We start from the raw sequence: 24,118 nt of genomic DNA, 5'->3' as shown, positions 1-24,118 counted from the left end.
AGCAAAATCTACATTGTAGTGTCTAGCTGAAATTATAATTATTTGAATATAGCAGCTTTTGTACAAAAATATGACTAAAAAATAAAAAAAAAACAAAACAAAATCTGAAATCGAAATCGGCAATTAGTAGCCAACCGCTACTTTAACCGTCTCTGTTGGTAAATTGCCCTAAGGCGTTGGTACTTAAGTTTTTAATTAAGGCGATTTACGCCGCGTCAACTAGGCGAAACTTGTCAAATTTTGTGAAATGTAGGTGGAGTAAGGGAGATGATTGGCAGGAGAACAAAATCTGAAATGTTTCAGATTTTAAATTACGTCCAAAGGGGCGTTTTTTAACATTTTGTGTGTTACCTTTCTTTATTAAATATCATGTTCCTCGCACTTAAACCATAAGATCCAGTGCAACAGCAATATTGCAAAATAGTTTTAAAACGAGCATATCTTTAGAATTTCCGATACAGAGACTCACGCCCTGGAGATAAAAATGTTTTTTCTGCACAACGTTGCCATTGCTCGCTTTGAAATCCTTGAGTTTGCTAATCAAAAATTCGTCAAAGTTTTAAAAAATAGGAAATCGATCATAAAACAAATTTCAAATTTCAAATTTGGTCTTCCACATGCTCATATTCGTTGGAGGATTACGTTATTCAAAATTCGATGACTCTATGTACCGTTGTTTTATCACAATACGAGAAATATACATACATTTATGCAGATTTTTCATTATTTAATTTCTTCAAATATAATGCAGGACTCTAACATTTTGTGGCAACAGTTTGAAAAGTGAACCGACATTTATGAGTCCGACGCAAAATGCCAAAACGAAACTAATAGTCCTTCGGGATTCAAATCCCTTTGGACTAAAAAGAAAAGGAAATTATTTGTCATCGAAATTATGTGATGAATTAATTGAAATTATTAATGAAAAATAATGATCCTTTCTAAATATGAAGCCGAGAAAAGATAATATACAAGATTCAAATTCTGCATTTGATATGACGCATCTTGATCAACTTAGTATCATAATTGCTCTATTTACCAACTTAAAAAAAAACTACCTTTTTTTTTTTTTTTTTTTTACTTTGTCGAATATCCTATTTCTCCACACACCGTTAACGGAACGGCTGATGTGTGTTACGTTTGTTATGCTTATTATTTAAAAATTAAATATTACTTAAATTTAAGACTGTAGAGGTCAAAGCTATGATAACATAGTGCAGCGGCAGCGCCAAACAGGCGATACGGACTTAAAAACTGTACAGAAAAGCGCCAATTGGCGAAACAGTAAACCCGTTTGGCAAACCTACAGGCTGACGGGGAGAGAAGAATTTTGCCCGGCAGTCAAGTGGAACTACTTCAACAAATGTGTGCGTCTCTGTTTCGCCGAGATATGTGAACTTGTGTACTCGCATCTGTACTGTGCTCTGAATTTCTTAAGCCGTTATAATGTACCCGGCAACTGTTACTTTTCCTTATTAAATTTGATTATTAATTGTAACATGTCTATCTTAACTAAGATTTCGGCTTTCCTAGTTAATGTTAGGGATATTTTCTTATGCACGTGTTACTCACACGTACATCATTGGTGACCCTGTCCCTCGCTCCTTCTGTTTCGATCCCTAATGACTATCTGTCTCAATCTTTGTTAAAAAACTAAAAATATGCCTTATTTTGATGCCAATGCTCTTCCTTATGACTGATAAAGGCTCCACCCTATTTATTTCCTCCTCATTTTATCGTACGGATTACACGTGGTTTATCACACTTAAGGAGGATTTACAGGTATGTGGTCAAATTTTTTTAATTATCTGTGATTGGTCTTAATTATGTTTTTGTGATATGTTTTGCTCTAAAATTATAGTTTTAATTTAATTATTGATTGTTTAAAATTGATCTTTGGGTAATATTTGTGCTCACACTTTTATTGAGATATTGAATGTCTTCATTATTTTATTCTAAATTGATACTGTTTTGATAAGGTATAGTGCAAAACATTAAGTTTACGATTTACGATATATTTATAATTGGCAACCATGCCAGGATCGGAAGGCCAAACCAACGAGGAATCGAATATGGCGGTTCAGGAGCCACAAATCTCACACGTGGCAGTTAAAATTCCCCCTTTATGGAAAAAGAATGTTAAACTTTGGTTTATTCAAGTTGAAAGTAACTTTGCTTTAGCGAAGATTAGTAGCGATAGTACAAAATACAACCACGTGGTTTCTTCGATAGACCCTGAAACTCTTTCCGCAGTATCAGATATTTTATTTAATCCCCCAGCGACGGCTAAATATGATGCCCTTAAAGCTAGGTTAATAGTAGAATTCTCAGATTCGGAAAGCGAGCAAATACGCAGACTTATTTCTGAATTGCATTTAGGGGACGACAAACCATCTCACTTATTGAGAAAAATGAGAGAATTAGGTGGAAACTGTATAACTGACGAATTTTTAAAATCATTATGGCTGCAAAGGTTACCTTCCGAGGTGCATGCCATTTTATCAATAAGTTCGGAATCCTTAGACAATTTAGCAAAAATGGCTGATAAGATAGCTGAAGTGCGCACGCCAACGAACAACAGCGTGTTCGCGGTCCAGGCAGCTTCGGCGAGTTCCCCCAGAAACCCTAACGATTCTGGTGCCCCCCTCGAGGAGCTTAAGGCCTTAAGGAGTGAAATCTCTGCCCTAAGTAAACAAGTCGAGCGACTCTCCCGCGGAAAAACGAGGAATAATTTCCCCCGGGATCAACATAACAAAGCACGTAGTTTTTCGCGTGGGCATTCCCGAGAGCGTGTGAACAATTATTGTTATTTTCATTCGCGATTCGGTAATAATGCACGAAAATGTCGAGCACCTTGTTCCTTTTCTCAGAACACTACGGCCCAGGAAAACTAGCAGTAGCGGCTGTCGATCGAAATTCATCGGAAGTCGCGCATTCATGTCGTTTACATGTTTACGATAACAGATTAAATTTAAACTTTTTGATTGATTCGGGCTCGGATGTTTCATGTGTGACACCGACTTCTAAGTTTAAGAAAATGCATCCTGATTCGCTTCAATTATTTGCAGCGAATAATTCCAGAATTTCTACGTATGGAACAAAATTGTTAACTGTGAATTTAGGACTTAGACGAAACTTTTCTTGGAAGTTTTTAATCGCCGATGTACCAGTGCCTATAATAGGAGCCGACTTTTTAAGGCATTTTGATCTTTTAATCGATTTAAAACGAGGTAGGCTTATCGATAATACTACGAAATTAAATTAATTATTGGTTCTCTTTCCGATTCTAAAAATTATTTTTCGGTAAAGTTAATATCTGGTGATTCACCATATCACAGAATCTTGAAAGACTTTCCGGAAGTACTGAAGTTAAAATCCGATTCGGGTAGAGTAAAGCATAGTACGGTTCATTACATCGAAACAAACGGTCCTCCTGTGCACAGTAAACCGCGTAGGTTAAGCCCTAAGTTATAAGAAGCAGTAAAAAAAGAATTTCAATTTATGATGGATCAAGGTATTTGTAGACCATCAAAATCAGCATGGTCATCACCTCTTCATGTAGTTTCTAAAAGTTCGGGCGACATACGGCCAGTAGGAGACTACCGAAAACTAAACGCGTGCACCGAACCCGACAGATACCCTATCCCGCATTTACAAGACTTTAATAATACGCTTAGCGGAAAGACAATTTTTTCAAAAATTGATATCGTTCGGGCATATCATCATATACCAGTCCATCCAGATCATATACCGAAAACTGCAGTTTGCACCCCATTTGGTCTTTTCGAATTTCCGTTTTTAAATTTCGGACTGTGCGGAGCAGCTCAAACCTTTCAAAGGTTTATGAACGAAATTCTTGGAGATCTAAAATTCGCCTACGTCTACTTAGATGATATTTTGATATTTAGTGATACGGAAGATGAGGATAAATCTCACCTACGTACTGTTTTTGAAAGATTAACTTCATATGGATTGACAATTAACGCTTCGAAATGTGTTTTCGGCGTTCCGGAAATATCTTTTTTAGGCCATATAATCAATAAAGATGGTACCAAGCCTCTGACGAACAAAGTGGAACCGATACTTAACTACCCACTTCCTAAAACGGTAAAAGATTTGCAGAGATTTTTAGGATTTTTAAATTTTTACCGTCGATTTTTACCCAACGTAGCCCAGAATCAAATACATTTAACTTCGTATTTAAAAGGGGCTAAGAAAAATGATAAGACAATCCTGAATTTGTCTGAGGAAGCGCGGAGTGAATTTCAAAAGTGCAAACAGCTAATCGCTAATGCTGTTCTTTTGGCACACCCGAAGAAAGATGCCCAGTTGGTTTTACAGGTTGATGCGTCAGACTTCGCGATCGGTGGAACGCTATCACAAATAGTTGATAGAAATTTACAGCCTCTCGCATTTTTCTCACGAAAGCTTTCGCAGGCGGAAAGGAACTATAGTGCGTATGATCGAGAGCTATTGGCAGCTTATGCTGCTATTAGGCATTTTAAGCATATGTTGGAAGCATGGAACTTTTCTTTAATCACCGATCACAAACCGCTCACGTATGCATTCCGACAGCGTTTGGATAAGTGTTCACCTCGTCAGGCTAGGCAGTTAGACTTTATCTCACAATTCACCACTGAAATTCGCCATATAAAAGGTTCGGAGAATATCGCTGCCGACGTACTTTCGCGTATAGAAGCAATAAGCATGCCTAACCCTATCGACTATGAGGAAATCGCTAAAATGCAAGAAATCGACCCAGAATTACAAACATCGCTTAAAGAGTCAAAAGTTCTACATCTCAAAAAAGTTACCTTACCGAATTGTAGCTTACCGATATATTGCGATGTGTCAACAGGTAACGCCCGTCCTTACATTCCTCCGGCATTCCGTGAGAAAGTTTTTGCCACCTTGCACAATTTGTCTCACCCCGGCATTCGCGCATCAACAAAGTTAGTATGTTCACGGTTTGTTTGGTCTTTCATCCGCAAAGATTGCGCGAAATGGGCACGGCAGTGCATTCCGTGCCAGAAAGCAAAAGTAAGCAGGCATACTAGAACCCCGTTAATGAAGTTTCCAGACCAATCACAGAGGTTTGATCACGTCCACCTTGGCCTTGTTGGTCCCCTACCTCCTTTTCAAAATAATTATTACTGTCTAACTATGATAGATAGATTTACTAGATGGCCCGAAGCAGTACCCATACCAGACATAACAGCACGCACAGTAGCACAGGCTTTCTATGACCACTGGATTACTCGATTTGGTTGGTCCGACTGTTATTACTACCGACCAAGGGCGACAGTTTGAAAGCGGCTTATTTCGAGCCCTTTCCCAATTATTGGGAATCAAGAGGATCAGGACGTCTCCGTACTACCCACAGGCGAATGTACTGATCGAGGAATTCCACCGTCCTTTGAAAGCTGCCTTAAAAGCGCACGGTACCAGTGACTGGGTGGCTGCCCTTCCAACGCTGCTGATGGGTTTCCGCGCCGCTCTCAAAGAGGACATAGGAGCAACCACTTCTGAACTGGTGTATGGAAAGACTATCCGTCTCCCAGGAGAATTTTTCAATCCGACACCTCCGGATGCGTCCCCCAAACAGTTTGTGGAGGATTTAAAATCTCACTTTAAAGTCCGCCCGACCGCGACTTCTAGCCACGGCCAGCGAACATGTTTCATTCATACACGCCTTCAGAAGTCCACATATGTGTTTGTTCGACACGACGGAGTTAGAAAACCACTTCAAACTCCTTATGATGGACCATTTAAGGTGCTAGAAAGACGAGATAAAACGTTTGATCTCGAAATAAAAGGGACTAAGCAAACGATCTCCATAGATAGACTGAAACCCGCTTTTGTAACCATGGACTCTTCTCAAGTTGCTTCCAAGAGTGTGAAAAAAACTTCGGACATTTGTATCACCCGTTCAGGACGATTAATCCGACCCCCGCATCCGTATGTCACATTTCGTTGACACTGCGGAGGGAGTATGCAGCGGCAGCGCCAAACAGGCGATACGGACTTAAAAACTGTACAGAAAAGCGCCAATTGGCGAAACAGTAAACCCGTTTGGCAAACCTACAGGCTGACGGGGAGAGAAGAATTTTCCCGGCAGTCAAGTGGAACTACTTCAACAAGTGTGTGCGTCTCTGTTTCGCCGAGATATGTGAACTTGTGTACTCGCATCTGTACTGTGCTCTGAATTTCTTAAGCCGTTATAATGTACCCGGCAACTGTTACTTTTCCTTATTAAATTTGATTATTAATTGTAACATGTCTATCTTAACTAAGATTTCGGCTTTCCTAGTTAATGTTAGGGATATTTTCTTATGCACGTGTTACTCACACGTACATCAATAGCAAACATGTCTTATCAACATAAAGATATACAGACATGAAATTAAACAGCACAATTAAAGCAGCCCATTTGCATAATTTCATAAGGATTTGTAAATACCACTTACAGTATTGTTTTAAGGTGCGTCATATTTTTATTTTTTATTAGAGAGAATTTATACTTTTATTTTCTGAGTCGCCTACTGCCGGAAAACGAATTCAACCGTTTTCGACTCGCTTTGCGGAGAAGCTTTCTCACCTTGTAGTCGTTGGGCATTTCGCAATAAAATTATATAAGTCAATTATATGATTTTGTTTTGAAAAAAAAATGTGTTGGCAACAACCAAAAAATTATTGTAATGACATCTTCAGTTATGATAAAGAGACAAGGTAATCTATAAAAATCTATAAACTCTGTAATTTTTATAAGCTTTTATTTCATTCAGTCATGGTTTTTCACTGTGAATGGAATGTTGTCATCAATTTTTAATCTACTTCCTGATTAGCTATTGATTTTTGAAGCAGATCAGTCTATCATTGGTAATGCGATGTAGTGAAGCAACGTTCTTCAGATTTTGATGTAGTTTTTTTTCATTTAATGCTTAAACGATTTTTCGAACATAGCTTCCCTTAACGAACAAATAAAACATATCAGAATTTTGTTGTATGCACCATCGAATGCAATCAGACTTATACGAAGATTATAACTTAATTTCTGAATTTCGGGCGAAATTTTGAAAATCGCTCAATTTTTTAGATTATTTGGCGTTTATGATTTTAAAATTTCAATATGTATCGAATATAAAGTTTTGAAATTTTCACAGATTATAACACAAACGTTTAGCTCTCCTAAATCAAAACAGTTTCTTAAAAAACTGTAATACAATTTTAGCAGACCGAATCAAAAAAGCGTTTCTCGTGGAAAAACTGCTTTCGGGTTTGCCATCTTGGCGTATTTAATGACGAATTAGTAATACTCGTTTGTTCGTTTTAGCGTCAAGTAACAGTTTTATTACATCCAATTTCCGAAAGTGAATGAATATTCAAGTGATGTCTTCATTTTCTGAACGGGTTCAAAAGGCGGCCGAATAGTAAAATTCCTGAATACTAGTAATTCCGACCTGGATTCGATTCCAGGATAACGGGCTGGCTCCATTGTCGTTTTCGCGGTTTTCCTCGTGCGTAACTTGTATATAAGCCAGTTTCGCTTAAAAAGTCCTCCACGAAGCCATCCCTCCCCTTATTAGGTAGATAGCCAGTGTGCTTTGCTATAATCTACCAAACCAAACCATTTAAAAAATGAAGTTAAATTATTTTTATTTACTTTATAGTTTTTTTATAATTTATTGCTTGTGGTTAAAATAATGACTAAGTATTTTATCACTGATAACGTGTAACTGAGACTAAAAAACAAAAACAAAACGCAGTTAAAAAAGGTTTTAATAAAATATACAAAAAATCTGAAAGCTTTCGGATTTCATAGTACCCCAAAAAGGCGTTCTTCCAGCGTTTTGTGCGTTACCTTTATTTATTAAATTTCATGTTCTTTGCACGTAAACCACATAAAATTCAATTCAACAGCATTCTCACAAAATATTACAAACAGCATATCGTTAGAATTTCCGACAGACAGTCTCGCGAGCTGGAGATAAATTTTTTTTTTTTTTTTTTCGTACAGTGTTGCCAATGCTAGCTTTGAAATCGTTGAGTTTCTTAATAAAAAAATCGTTCAAGTTTTACAAAATATGAAATAAATAATAAAACAAACTCGAAATTTAAAATTTGGACTTCCAGGTGACTATGTTCGGTGGAGTATAACGTCATTCAAAATCTGATGGCTGTGGCTACCGTCGTTTTTCGCTGTGCGATAAACGTATACATACATTCATACAGATTTCTCATCACTTCATTCTTTAAATATAATACAGGACGATAATATTTGGTGGCAACAATTTAAAAAGTGATACGCCGTTTATAGTGAACCGACGAAAAATATCGTTTCGAGACTAATAGCTTTTCTGGAATAACGCTCCTTTGGGCTAACACTAAACTTTTGTTTGAAATAGATATGATAATTAAGGCACTAAAAGGAGAAAAATAATTTATTATATAGTTTAATGAGAATAATAGATAAAAATCATTCTTATTTACTTAATTCATCTACAAATTTATATTGCGAAAGCATGTGGCGCTTAAATAGTGAAATCTCTTAATTTAATTGCATTGTCAAATGTATAAGCTATTATCTTTTTTAAATTTATAACGGGTGCCCCACACTTTTATTATTCGCGATGTAAAGTTGCAGATGAAATTCGTAAATAGAATTATTAATTCTCTTATCCCCATTAAAGTATATTACGAATTATTCTTAATGCATTGATTATCATACCCATTTTAAATACAAGCTTGCTATATAAAAATGTTTTCAACTGCATTTTTTACTATTTGAATAAAAAGAAAAGTCTCAATTTTATATTAGTATAACATTATAGTTTTAAATGTTTACTGAGAAATTAAATATTCCAAAGCTACATTATGTATATTTGGTAAATCTTAACTGATTAATTACTTATACCAAGGATCGATTGACTTAATATAGTGACATAACGAATTATCAGTTAGTGACTTATTGCTTATTATTTTACAGTACTGAAATTAAGAGAAAGGGAATTTTGAAGACATATTTTTCTTATGCTTCATCAAATACCTTAAAAGGTCTATGTAGTCATCCGCTGAATAAATACCATTCATCTTAAAATTTAATTAAAATACAACGCATACATAGCTTTTTTATTCTTGCTACCAGCAAAATACTTACCTTGAAGCTATCTGCAAACTGCTTACCCCGAATGCGAGTTCTGTTAAAAGTTTCTGCGATGCTATATCGATGATACTTCTGTTATTTTCTGGATGTATGTTCCGTTTGCAGTTATATACAGAACAACAAATCTGAATTGTTAAACGCATTATTACCCAGATATTTAAATGTTTGTCTGCAAACGCATTTTTTGATGTTGGCGCAAAAAAAAAAAAATTTTTTTTTTAAGATGATCAGGCACTACTTGGAAAAAGAGACTTGGTTTGTACAGTCGACACTGAATACAGGAATGATGAAAGAAAATCCTTTCCAATGAAAATTCTTTGGCGTAATTTCTTTTTTTTTTTTTTTTTTTCATGTTTTCCCGATTTGTCAATCAATGTCTTACAGAGGACATTGAAGTGAGCCAAGGTTATTTGTTCTTTCGTATGCCGTCTTTTGACAAAACTCGGCCATAAATATTTGTAGTTGTAACGCGCTTAATGTCACATGGGTCGAAAGCCCGATGTGTTTATCTTTTCAGTGATTCGTTCGCGCGTTTGTTTCCCCACGGTGATGGGAAAAAGCACGCAGTTTACTGTACCGTAAAATTGTTCAAACATCTGAACAAGGGGATGTTGCTATCTCTTTGCGAAGGAAATCCTAGCATGGCAAATAGGAAACTCTTGCCAGTCGACGGTCATAAGATCTTTGTCTTCCTAATTATAGTAGTATGTTGTTTACCAATGCAATGAAGTAAACCATTTAAAAAATATACTAAATACTTTAACATTTTCGATGGCGATAAAATTATTACTAAGAGATTTATTGCTCATTCATTAGCAATGGCTTCTGAGCAATAATTCCATAATTATTATTTGCAAACAGAATACTGACTTTTAATGAACATTAACTATTAGCACTTACACAATTATAGTACTTTAAGCGTTGCTGTATGACTCAAGCATTTTTAAAATCACTTTTGCCAAAAATTATGAGACTTTTCTCTCAAAAAATGATTTTACTAAAAGCAATAAGCCATTTATGATTTCTCTCGTAATAACAGTAGCCTGTAATGTCGTGACTTGTATATTTCTTGAGAAACTCACTTTTCTGTATTTTTTAATGATAGAGCAGCAACTGTAATGTGCGGCAAAAGCAATACTTGCCTTAGCATTCTTGTTGCATTCATCATCACCGTATTTACATATAAGAGACAATCTGATGCTGAGACGATTTATTTTTTGACAGAAAATCGACGATTGACAGAAGTTTCTTGTAATCTTGAGGTTCCAGCAGGGACCGAGTGGTTAAGAAGCTGAACGCTGGGAGTTCTACCTGGGTGCGATCCAGGCGAAAGAGTCGGTTTTCGTAGTTTCCCTTAGAAAGTATTCTCCTTAGGAAGATAGCCCTCGTATTCTTTGCCGTATTAAAATAATCTAACCTAATAATGTAGAATGAATTACAGCAATTTATAAAGGATATTAAAAAGTATGGTAATTGCAAAAGTATGGTAATAACCGGATCGAAGAATGATAAAATTTAAATAAAAAAAGAACTAAAAACAAATCTGAAAGGTTTTCAGATATTAAAGTACGTCAAAAGGGACTTTTTTTAACGTTTCGTGTGTTACCTTTATTTATTAAATATCATGTTCTTCGCACTTAAACCATAAAATTCAGCTCAACAGCAATATCGCAAAATAACTTTAGAATGAGCATATCTTTAGAATTTTGGATACACAGTGTCGCGCGCAGGAGATAAAAATGGTTTTTTTTTTTTTTTTTTTGTACAACGTTGCCATGGCTCGCTTTGAAATCCTTGAGCTTGTTAATCAAAAATTCGTTACAATTTTACAAAATATGAAATCGATAATACTAAAACAGATTCCAAATTCCGGCTACCAGATGCCCATATTCGGTGAAAGATTACGTTATTCAAAATTTGATGGCTCTAGGTACCGTTGGTTTATCACAGTGCGAGAAGCATACATACATTCACGCAGATTCTTCATTATTTAATTTCTTTAAATATAATACAAGGGGATAGTACTTGGTGGCAACAGTTTGAAAAGTGAAACAACGCAGAAGGTGAACCGACGCAAAATGCCAAAAACGAAATTAATAGTTCTTATGGGCAAATTGCCCCTTTAGACTAATAAAAATATCTCTGGAAGTTTATTTCGGCTATAAGTGCATTTCTGTGGTTCAATAACAAATGGCTACTGTATGTATGTTTTGGTTTACTCTCTGTAAATACACACAGAACACGTTACTCTATTTATTGAGCAGCAGAAAAAAAATACAAGGGAATAATTTAAGTGATAAAAATTGTATAAACACCAAAGTCGTCCCAAAAAAATAGGGCGACTGATGTACAGGGTGATCTTTTTTAAAGTGACAGTGTTTGGAGCGCCCTGTACAGCGATCTAATAGCCGAAATGGCGCCAAACTTGGTATTTAGACTAATGAAGACATGGGGAAAAGGATTCCGTGAAACAAAATTTTAGTTCCAAAAATCGCCGCTAGGGCATTTTCTGGCGCTACTATAGTTTACAATAACGAGAAGTAGCTTATAACATGGGTATCAAAGAAAAATGCAAATGTCGTGCAATGACAGAGCCAGTAATAGGGGCTATAAAAGCAAGTAGGAGACAGCTCTCAACTGAAGTAAACGAGCTCCAAGGGACATGCCTCTCACGTTACCTGAACGTGCGGTTACTGGTGAAGCTGTATTACATGAATCAATGTAGCTCTTCGGGAATTTCGAACCAGAAAAAAAAATACGAAAAGGGCCTTTATCGCTGAATGGTCTTAAAAAAATTACTAAGAAGTTCGAGGAAACGGGGTCACTGACCATTCGCGCTGGGAGAGGACATAAACCAGTATCAGAAGAGTCAATAACTGATGTGGCAACTGCAATTGTCGCAGGATCGGAGGGAACCATTGCTGGTATTAGCAGCGCCCGGGGTGTAGCTCGACAATTGGACATGAATTATTCCACAGTATGGAGAGTTTTGCGGCGCGTTATTGGATCTTACATCTAAAAAATAAGCCGCTTGCACGAACTGAAACCAAGTGATTATGATAAGCGAGTGACATTCGCTCTATCGTTTCTTTGCCAGGGTAGAAATTGATGATGCTTTCTCATGGCACATTCTGTGAGGAGATGAGTGCCATTTTTATCTCAATGGGTCCGTAAACACACAAAATAGTCGAATTTGGGCTTCTGAGCAGCCCCACACCGTGCACGAAATCCCGTTAAATTCCGCAAAAGTCACTGTTTGATGTGGTTTTACAGTCGAATTCACAATTGGGCCATTCTTTTTTGAGACCATCACTCCGACAGGACCCCAAACGTGCACCAAAAATGCAGAAAGGTACCACGAAATGCTGCAAACGTTTGTTATTCCACAACTTCAGCAAAGAAACCGTCTCCAACAGACAATCTTTATGCAGGATGGTGCTCTGCCACACATTAGTAATAAGGTAAAGCAGCTGTTGCGCCAAAACTTCACTGATGATAGAGTCATACATAGGTCGCAGTTTTCCAGCTGCATGGCCGCCTCGTTTCCCTGACCTCACGCCATGCGATTTTTGGCTCTGGGGTTATTTGAAATTTCAAGTTTATGTTTGTGGAGTATCAAATTTGTCTGTTCTAAAGGACAACATAACAAAGACAGTGCGGAATAATCCCCGTGATATGTTACATACGTCTGTGGGGAACGTTGTGCACAGAATGCACGGTGTTATTTCTGAGAACGGTGCTCACGTTGAATGTGGTCTAATTCCTCATCGGGGAAGTTCATGTAGTAAATAAACATTAATAATTTAATTGTACGATTGTGTGTCTTGATGTCTCATATCTTGATTAGTCTAAATACCAAGTTTGGTGCCATTTCGGCTATTAGATCGCGCTACAGGGCGCTCCAAACACTGTCACTTTAAAAAAGATCACCCTGTAGTTGTCACAAGTAAAAACGAATATGAAAGACAGAATTAAAATACAGCAATTAAGAGGCTCAGTTTTTATATTTGTCCTTGATGTTAAACTATGTCGGCATGGTTGTGGTAAACAATTTAACGAGAATTGAAATAAAAATCATTAACTAAAAGTGATGGCTTAATGAAAGTCTAAATTAAAAGAAATATTCTGGATAGCTTTAACTGAAGATAAAAGGAAGGAATATTTAAGAGATCAACTGTGATTAGCAAAGACGAATTTTTAATCGTTTTCTGACGGAATATTTCTGAACTCCAACGAAAAAAGTAAAACAAATTATATATATATATATATATATATATATATATATATATAAAACCTTAAATGTGTCAGATTTTAAATTACGTCCAAAGGGGCGTTTTTTTAACATTTTGTGTGTTACATTTCTTTATTAAATATCACGTTCTTCGCGCTTAAACCATAAGATCCAGTTGAACAGCAATATCACAAAATAGTTTTAAAATTAGCATATCCTTTAGAATCTCTCATATACACACTCACGCGGAGATAAAAACGTTTTTTTCTGCACAACGTTGCCATTGCTCGCTTTAAAATCCTTGAGTTTGTTAATCAAAAATTCGTTAAAGTTTTACAAAATAGGAAATCGATAATAAAACAAATTCCAAATTTCAAAATTGGTCTTCCACATGCCTCTATTCGCTGGAGGATTACGTCCTTCAAAATTCGATGGCTCTATGTACCGTTAATTTATAATGCGAGAAATATACATACATTTATGCAGATTTTTTTTCATTATTTAATTTCTTCAAATATAATGCGGGACTCTAAAATTTTGTGGCAACAGTTTGAAAAGTGAACTGACATTTATAGGAGTCCGACGCAAAATGCCAAAACGAAAGTAATAGTCCTTCGAGACTCTAATCCCTTTGGACTAAAAATGTGAGTTTTACTGTTAGGTTTCTAAGCACTGGATTACAAATTTTATCTATAAAAAAGAAAATACCTTAAAAGTATAACTTAAAACAATACAGCTACTTTGTTGCGTATAGAAGGTAAAAGAAAATTTCAGCAGAATTATTCCGATTATTTTTAATGGAAAAGTCTTTTAATCAGTCAAAAACGTTTTTTGATAGTTTCATTAGTTACAAAGAATAGACATCATTCAACAGCAATAGCTGTCAATGCGTTACTAAAAGCAGCAGACTTTTAATAAATGTAATTATATGGACCATATAAAATTTTATTGAGCATAAGCCTAAAGAGACAAGGAAGACTATATAAAAAATTAAATTTGGAATTTTAAATTTAAAAATACCAAAATATGAGTATTTACCTTGTTTAAGATTTTAGCTGAATTAAAATTACTTTGTTTGCTAGATCTTTACTTGAACTGTGAATCGACTATTCGCTAAGTTCAAACTGTATCAATAACAACATGTAAAGAAAGGTTAAAAGACCCTTTTATTCAACTCAAGAAAGGATTTACAGTGGGCACTCCTGCTGCTTATAATACTTTTGGTTGTAAATTCAAATAAAAATGTAAAATTAAAACTAACTTAAATAATCAGCCGAAGCTGCACATAGAAAATTAACGCGAGCTGGCTCTTAGCCCTACCACCGACGAACACAAACCGGCAATAAATATACACGGCCGTAAAATAGCAGGCTTAAATATCAGCGAAACAACGAGGCCGAAAGGCAAAACACGCTGTGTCTGAAGTAACTCAGACACCAGCTTAAATAGTATTTTTCTACCCTTCTTTTGCACAACGCGCGAAACTGAAATATTATTCTGGCAGGAAAGTGCGAGTTGAAAGCAAGAGCAGTAGGAAAAGTTGCTTCAAAATAAAATTAACTGTCAAGTAGATTACATAAATCCCCACTATTTTAATTAAAGCATTTTTTTAATTAACTGTTAACATCTTCAACTAACGCTTGCGAAAACAAAGGCAGGGTAAGAACTTTGATAGACATACTCTACACAGAAGCTGATTGCTAAGTTTTTAAACTATTTCTTTATCTTGCTATTAGATGTGGCAACCCTGCACTAAGATTTTATAAAGATCATACATTGATGCCCGTCACATTCTGCAGTTTGGAAATCGTGGCCTTCAGGTTTTTGCCACAACGAATAGAAACTACTAATATGCTTCATCGTGGCTGACGAGGAACATATGCCTATTAAAAATGGCAGGGGAATAAGTGAATTTTACTTTAAACTTAAGAAGACAAGTATAAAGTACTCTAAATATTACGGCATGTATTAGTTGATGAAAAACTTAACGGTGCTTCAGTATTCTAATGGTACAGGCATATCAAAGATGATAATGAATATAGGAGTGATCAACACATCAGGCTGTGACGGCTAATTCACTGAGATTACGGACGTAAACATTGTCGAATTATGGGCAAACTGTGAACGGTGGATATTAAGCGGAGATACTGAAAATCCGCCACCGTAACCGGATTTGCTAAAGAAGTAAGGGTGTTTGCTCGAACAGAATACATAGCTATGCAACTGAGAGTACTGCCTGAAATCGACAGGGCAACACAAGAATAAATATCTTTCAGAGAGCGCCGTATGAAAGTGGATAACTGTGTGGTCGGATTGCTGAAGGGGATGACAGAAACCCGTATTTTTGAATGATTTGTAATGCTATATAAATGTAATTCAAAACATTAAAATACTCTGCTCCGGAAAAGAAAAAGAAAAGCAGAGTTTATCTGATTCCAAACTATCTTAAAGGCTTTCAGTCACCGCACATAGGCATAAATTGCTTGATATTAAAATATCAGAAATGTCAAGATTTAGCATGAAGACGATGCCTAATTGTTGGGTCAGTCGGTTAGAGTAAAGCGGCTCGAGAGCTTACCTGCCGATTAGGAGGGATGCGTCCGTGGAGGACTTTCTAAAAAAATGTCTCGTATTTATGTTACACATCGGAAAGCAACAAAAACGCCTATGCAAATAACCCGTCGGGATTTGAACCCTAATCGAACTACAAGAGTTTAACGACGCTACCACTCGGCCACTGGTGAGTTCGATGCCTAATGGAAAAAGAGATCAATAAATTGCAGCCCCGAAACTCTACTAAGTGCTCGATGTAAAAATACCAGAAAACTAGAAGGCTTCAAAGCAATTATATTTTTTAAAAAAATCTGAAATCTTTCAGATTTTATATTACGCTAAAAGGGGCGTTTTTTAACGCTTGTGTGTTATCTTTATTTACTTAATATCATGTCTTCGCACTTAAATCATAAAATTCAATTCAACAGCAATATCTCAAAATATTTAATTTTATTTAGAGTTTCCGATACACAGTCTCACGCGCCGGAGATAATTTTTTTTCCGTTTGTTTGGCATAAATTTTGAATAATATTCTATCGGTTTTGAAGGCGATCAACCACTTTATTCATTCTTCTTCAAGCGTAAACACATTAAGGCAAAAAAGTTTTTTTTCTCATGAAGAAGATAAACTTATATCTGATCGTCCTCGAAATCGATAGTGGTTTATTAAACATCTATGCCAAACAAAGATTGCATTTTTGCCTAATTTTAAATCCCTGACTAAGCATATTCCTCTTCTATCGGCATGTTTGTTTGTTTTCCTTTTTATGTCCACACAAACGAAGTACACGAGGAAAACAAAGATCGCTAGGTATGTAGATTGGAAGAAAAAAAGATCAGGAAAGTTTAGTTTCTTAATGTAAATAAGAAAAATAGAAAAGATTTTTGTCTCTTATTACTTTTTTAAGTAAAATTTAAATTTATATGTACTGATATATTCATCGGCACAAAATGGAAATTGCAATAGTTGGTAATTTTCCGATTAAAAAAAAGACAATAAAATTAGCAAAATAAATAATTTTGTTAGAAAATAAGAAAACAGTGGTAAACAAATGAGCAAAGATTTTTTGCTTTTCCTTTTTTTTTCTTCTCTTTTTTCTTCCTTCCTTTCTTTCTTTGAGAAATATCAATAGTGCTGTCAACACTTAAAACTGACGCAAAGAGAAATTTTAAATAACGTATTATAATAAATTTTTATATTAAACCATATTCTAAATAATTTATTGTTATATAAGTAAAATTTTAAGAATACGTTTTTATTAAGTTCAAAACTCGGGCACGAAATTGTGGTTTAAAATGTTCTGTGCACGGGAATTTTCGTGGCTTTTCGCAACTGTAACATGAACACAAGACAATTTTCTTTAAAAACTCCTCCTAAAAGGCATCTCTTCGCTTGAACGGACCGGCCAGCAGCCCGAGCGGTAAAGTCGCTGATCGCTGGTAGTTCGCTCCAGAGTTCGAATTCCGGCGAACGGGTTGGCTGCATGGGCGTTTTCGTGATTTTCCCCATGTAACATGTATACGAACTGGTTTCCCTTAGAAAGTCCTCCACGAAGGTATCCTTCTCCTTAGGCAGATAGCTCTCAAGTGCTTTGCCATACTTAAATAAACCAAACTCCTGGACAGGTAATATTCACGATTTGAATACAGAAGAAAGCTTTTCATTAATTATTCAATAAAATATTTAATTTTAATGACGGCAGGATAAACATTAAGTTAACAGCTTATAAATTATTAAGATAAAGTTTTAAATGAAACATCGTATGTTTCCTACTCAAGTGTCTGTACATTTTAAAATAGTACATATGAAAAATATATGAAATTTTAAAGATAAGAAAATTTCATCAATATTCTAAAAATTTACTGCAATTGCTAATCTTAAATTTGCTATAATTGCGCTTTTTAAGGAAAAAAAATTGAATCTTAAGTGCTAAAAAGACTTAATGAAATTTATAACAAATGTTAAACTCGCGTTATCGGATTTTAATTAAGTTCCAGTTTTCTTCTTGAAGTTGGAACGGACATTCATTGTGTAATTAGTATCATTGCGTTAAGTACCTATTTGCAGCGCATAGTGTAATTTTATGGAATTGTCTGCATTTACGAAGATTTTAATGTTTTTCTTTTCCTACCCATTTCTCAAAATAAAACCCCTTTTTACATACCTGTTATTAAAAGGGACGTTTTTCTAACACTTTGTATGTTACCTTTGTTTATTAAATACCATGTTCTTCGCAAACAAACCATAAAATTCAGTTCAACAGCAATATCACAAAATAATTTTAAAATGCGCATATCTTTAGAATTTAAATAATAATAAGATATAATATGGATAAATATGGTTTAAATAAAGATAAAAAATAAGGAGCTAAAAATGTTTTTTCTGTACAACGTTGTCATTGCTCGCTTTGAAATCTTTGAGTTTGTTACTCAAAAATTCGTAAAGTTTTGCAAAAATGAAATCGATAATAAAACAAATTTCACATTTCAAATTTAGGCTTCCAGATGCCCATATTCGGAGAAAGATTACAATATTCAAAATTTGATGGCTCTAGGTACCGTTGTTTGATCACAATGCGAGAAACATACATACATTTATGCAGATTCTTCATTTAATTTCCTTAAATGTAATATTTGGCGGAAACAGTTTGAAAAGTGAAACAACGTTTGTAGTGAATCAACGCAAAATGCCAAAACGAAATTAATAGTCCTATTGAGTAAATTGTTCCTTTGGACTTAAATTTTTTTTTTAAACTATGAGTATTAGTATGATTCTTCACCACCAGGATTTGGCGACTGAGTCCCCTAATCTCCCTTTAAAAGAGGGAGTGTATAAAGTATCAGTATGACTATCGGGCGAAGCCCAGTCCACCTACGTAGCTTATTATTAATCATCGATGACTTGATATATATCCAATAATTTACTTAATTTATTAAGATCTTTCTAAGAATTGACTGAAGATGTGATTGAACCTAATCAGGAGTCTACCCACTCTTAATCTAAATAATTGCATTAATAAAAGTAATTCCTCTTCTCTTTTTAAGATGGCTGCTTTCATTCTGAGTGCTTGAATTTTTTTAACGAAACCTTTAATTTTTCTGTACGCGATAGGGGGGGGCAGGGGATAGAGTATGATAAAAAAAAAGGTATAAAATACCCACGTGAAATTTCGTCCATTGCAAATTGAATTTCATTTATCTCCTAGTCTCCGCTTTTTACCTTACATAAAATCTTAAAAACACTGTTTTTTCCATCGGCGGGAAAGACTACTAATGCCGGAAGTGGGGGCCACTTTATTGTGGAAATACTTAATAGGTTGGGCAATGCTCATGAAGGGACGGGCAATTACAGCGAATCTTTCTTCGGAATTCGAACCCGGGCCCTTGGGTACCACAGTAGGCTCCCCAAACCACTATACCATCTAGGTAACGATTTTAACAACATAGTTATCACAAATCACTATGAGAAACTATGTAAATGAATACAAAAAATATTTAGCTATATTGTTGGAAATGCATAGCACTACATAAACATTTCTTTTGGCAACAGCATTTAAAAAATTGTTTTACTTGTTTATTTATTCGGACGTGATACAGCACTCAAGGGTATCTGCTTGGAGGAAGACGTTTTAAGGGAAACTGGTCCTTTCTTAACAGATTGAACAGAACAGATTTTGATCGTTATAATTTGGATATAATAACAGTAGTCAAACATTCTGAGGTATCATAAGACTTTACCAAACAGACAGACTTCACCTCAAGGAAACAAATGTGATAGTTAAAACTTAAGTTAATTCACTTAAATACCGCTATTCATAAATCGTTAATTAAACGCAATCATTTTGATCTTCCAAAAAAAAAAAAAAAAGAGTAAATTTTTATCTAAAAACAAGGGTATATAGTATACATATTATAGATCAGACTATACTAGTAAATATTTCGTTAATTGTTGTCCATGTTACAGAAATAAGATCTAAGATGAGTTAACCGGTTTTTTGGAAATACACCGTGTTTACTTATGAGGATTTTTATTTTTAGAATGTGTAATATACAACGGCTTTACTTAATCTTTTGGGACTCATGCCCGAGTGTGATTCGGTAACTTTCAAAATTTGCATCGCTAAAATATGCATCTACCTATACGTAACACTTTCATGAACTTATATCTCATTTTCATTTTCAAAACAAGAGCTATTCAATTGTGAATTAGTTTCGGTTAAAAAATGATTATACTGAACACTTTTTCATTGAAAAAAATGAACATCAAGGAGATTAAATGCGTCATTTATATTTAAATTAAAATAAAATTATAAAATAAATTATTAATACCAGTTTTCCCAAAGGTAAAATTTACTACTTCAAATAAAAATTAAAAAAATAATATAATTATTGCATATAGGTATGGCAGATTTGACTGAAAAAATAATTATCTCGAATGTGTTTACGAAATAGTAACACATAGCATTATAATTTCACATTTTTCACATATCAGCATGGCAAAGATAAATTTACTTGTCTTAGAGTTTAATAGTAATTATCGAATACTAAAAACTAACTATTTTGCAAACGAATTAAAAGATAAAAAGCGTCATGGACTTCAAGACCTACAATAATATGAAAACATTTCGAAATAAATATTAAAATTAAATAATTAAACAAATGATTTTAAAATAGAGAGAAAAGAATTTACCATTTTTTTAATGTCCAAAACGGCTACTGTCTTTAATGGAAACGAGCAGTTTGGTTGGTAAAAGAGAAACGATTTCACATGAAACAATAATAGCAGTAAGTTTTTAAATCTGTCAAACTGAAAATCTTAACACATTTACACGCTCATGTCAATCGGAATAGCTGTTAAGTTTATGAACTTCCTTCTCCGATCAGTTAAACACTGAGAGAAAAATATTCCCTACACGTAAGGAAATTACACTAGCGAAAAATCCCTGTCATTGCTTGGTCATACCAGTGTCACGTGTCACATACTGCTGTTAAGGAATAAATATGGATAACATGAGTCTTTGTTGTATGCACTTACCTCTGGAAAAGAGGGATTATTGCAAAGGTGCTTGAAATATGATGGATGTCATAAAAGAATATTTTATTTTATTTAAAATTGTTGCTCCACTGCTTTATCTAGGACGATAAAACTCTCTGGAACTTAGACTAAAGTCTGGAATATTTCTAACGTACAGTTTAGATATCGTTAGAGGTACAACGTATCTTTGAACGTTATTTTTGCTAAGTAGGTAAAATTGCAACATTGCAAAGTAGGTCTTGGAAATGCTGCGAACGTTTAGAGGTGATCGCCTCATAAGTAGTTGCACTTGTTTCTTATCCAAATATATGCTATGCTGCTGCAATTGTACCTAATAAGCTGAGCACAGTTGTTAATACACAGTTATTAATACAGATGTTAAAGAACATTATTCTTCTGATTATAGGAATAGTCTCATTCCATCTCGATCAGTTTCAGATTTTTATTTGGACGACTGTTTAATTTTTAAAGTATTTCATGTCTTTCTAAATAGAACGTATCATTAAATAATTTGCAACCAGATTTTGATCTTCCAAAAAAAAAATTAAATTTTTATCTAAAAACAAGGGTATATAATATGCATATTATAGATCTGAATATAGAATATACTAGTAAATATTTCGTTAATTGTTGTCCATGTTACAGAAATAAGATTTAAGATGAGTTAACCGGTTTTTTAGGAAATACACCGTGTTTACTTATGAGGATTTTTATTCTTAGAATGTGTAATATACAACGGCTTTACTTAATCTTTTGGGACTCATGCCCGAGTGTGATTCGGTAACTTTCAAAATTTGCATCACTAAAATATGCATCTACCTATACGCAACATTTTCATGAACTTATCATGATATCTCATTTTCATTTTCAAAACAAGAGCTATTCAAATGTGAATTAGTAAATTAGAATCCATCGTGAAAATACTTTTTTTCGCAAAGAATGCTTTCTATCACATATCTTGTATTACGTTTGGAAATACTAAAAATAATCCATTGAGAATTCTTAAAATTATAAGGTATTTCTCTCGCCTTCTTAGCATGCCTTCGTAGTGTAGTGGACAGCACGCTCGGCGCGTATTCGAGAGGCCCGTGGTTCGAGTCCCGGCGAGGGCATTGCTCATTTTTCATACCTCCTGATTCCAAAAATGTCTAATGACTCTACAAGATGATGTAATTTTTCTCTCCATTTTCGCTTCCACATACAAAGTAAAAAAAGCATTGTATTCGAAAAAACATTCGGGTATCATATTTTAACGAAACTATCCATTATGACCGTTCCCGAATCCGTTTGAACTACTTTTTTGGGGGACATTTATACATACGGACAGACTAATGGACGCTTTGTTTTCCAAAAAAGATTGTAAAATGGTTTTAAAATTGAATTTGAAGGGGTTTATTCGCGACATCTGTACGTACGTACGTATGTATGCATCTGCATAATTCAAAAGCGATTAGATTGATTTGATGCCGTAGAATGCTGAACTGCCGATCCACAAGGAACAAGAAATTTGGCAGTCAACGTATATTTGATTTAACTTTTATTTCAGTAAACATGTTGTGGCCACAAACAAATTGGCACATTTATTGTGCCTATTCCAAAAAGCTGACATTCTTGATAAATTTTGCAGTAAAAAGAAGAAGCAGACAGGCAGCAGTCCAGCTAAGCCAAAGCGGTGAAAGCAAGTGCGTTATGTTCAGAGTGAAATCTTAATTGAGACAGAGCTAGTTTTGGCTCTCAATGCATTTTGATTGAATGGTTAATATTGCTGTAAAATTACTATTATCTGTTTGAGTTTTAGTTTCATTTAAATCATCAGAATTATGTAAAAGTCATATGACATAGATTTTTCTCGAAATAACGCAGTGCAAATAGAGGTTACTATTTTTAGAATACAGAAGGGAATTAATTTTCGCTGCTAATTTAATCTTTTTACATATTCTTATATATATATGTGTGTGTGTGTGTGTATATATATGCTTCCAATCTCTTACCCGGCTTCTTTTTTTGTTTGTTTTATTCTTATAGGTTTGTAAACTGTGCATTTTTTGCTTTAAAAGTATGATTCAATTATGCTGTTCTTAGGTTCCGATAAAGAGTTTTACGCCTTTAGTTAATCTGCATGCAATAGCTGTAGAATAACAACAACTTAAAAGGGTAAGTAGCGCTAGGCCTAACGTGGCGGGTATTTGTTTACATTCCAAACGTTTACTAGTGTAGTGAATAAAGTCAGTTGGTACATCGAATACGGTGTGTCTTTGCCCCGTGGTATCGAAATTTAACATAAAATTTTTGCGCACCGAAGATTGGCCTGTTTGTTTTTGCGTAGAAACTCTAATTTTGATAACAAATATTATTTTCCTTTTTAAACTGTTTTAACTGCACATGATGTTTTGGTTTTTCTGTATTTTTAAATTTTAATGAAGACGTTTCGAGTTTTTATACATTTTTGTTTTCCGCGAAGAGAGAACTGACTTGATTAAATGAGAAATACATCTCTAATGGAATTTGAGGAAACAAGTTTAAATGAATTGCAGTAAAAATCTGTATAATTTAATAGGCCGTACAAGGAAATCATGTGTTGTCCACATCAGATTTTTTTTTTAAATACGAAACTCGAAAACTCTTTCGTGAACCAGTCATTCGGAAGATCTCGCCAATTCTCTAAGACATTATGTACAGAAAGCACGATTATTTGATCATTGAATCATGTTCATCATGTTCTAATCCTACAGAAGCATATTCATTACCATACGGAGCGGCCGTTAAAAATTCATGTCAGTCATACTGACATAACGTGTAAGGATCTTAAGTTTTACTAACGTTTATTTTATTTTAAAACTTTACTATCACTTCTTATTTTCTACTTCCGGCCAGAATTAAAAGCGTTAACTTATTTATGCAAAATTTGTCTGGCGAACGCCAAGTACTTAAGTTGTGGCTTTTTGCCAAGAGAGAGAGAGGAAGGAGTTAGTCGAAGCAGGCCGCTTACCTTAGAAGTTTTACTCAGTTGCTAGTTGCCTTCCAGGCCAGAGGTTTAAACCTCGTGATAATTTTAAACGTATTGTAGTGTTAACAGTTCTCTGTACTACATACGGCTTCCTGTTAATATCCGGCCAATCTTACACGTCGACCCTTG

The 24,118-nt window shown here is 34.7% G+C and overlaps 1 protein-coding gene across 5 annotated transcripts in view; it reads right to left on the bottom strand.

Annotated features, from left to right (window-relative positions):
• Window positions 1-20,869, bottom strand: part of LOC118189786 (G protein-activated inward rectifier potassium channel 3-like) — a 122,460-nt gene extending 101,591 nt beyond the window's left edge. For 4 of the 5 annotated variants that reach the window (XM_085817536.1, XM_085817535.1, XM_085817537.1 and 1 more), the window contains exon 1: window positions 20,638-20,866. The gene's annotated coding sequence lies outside the window, so the exon portion shown is untranslated. Of the gene's footprint in view, window positions 1-20,637 lie in introns of all 5 variants that reach the window. The other variant, XM_085817539.1, reaches the window with a different exon arrangement.
• Between the last annotated feature and the right edge of the window lie 3,249 nt (window positions 20,870-24,118).

The sequence above is a fragment of the Stegodyphus dumicola genome, chromosome 5 (genome assembly GCF_044657685.1).
Source record: "Stegodyphus dumicola isolate Sdum_Otavi_A_Nest chromosome 5, ASM4465768v1".
NCBI classification, from domain to species: Eukaryota; Metazoa; Arthropoda; class Arachnida; order Araneae; family Eresidae; genus Stegodyphus; species Stegodyphus dumicola.
This window is presented reverse-complemented; position numbering and strand designations above follow the sequence as displayed.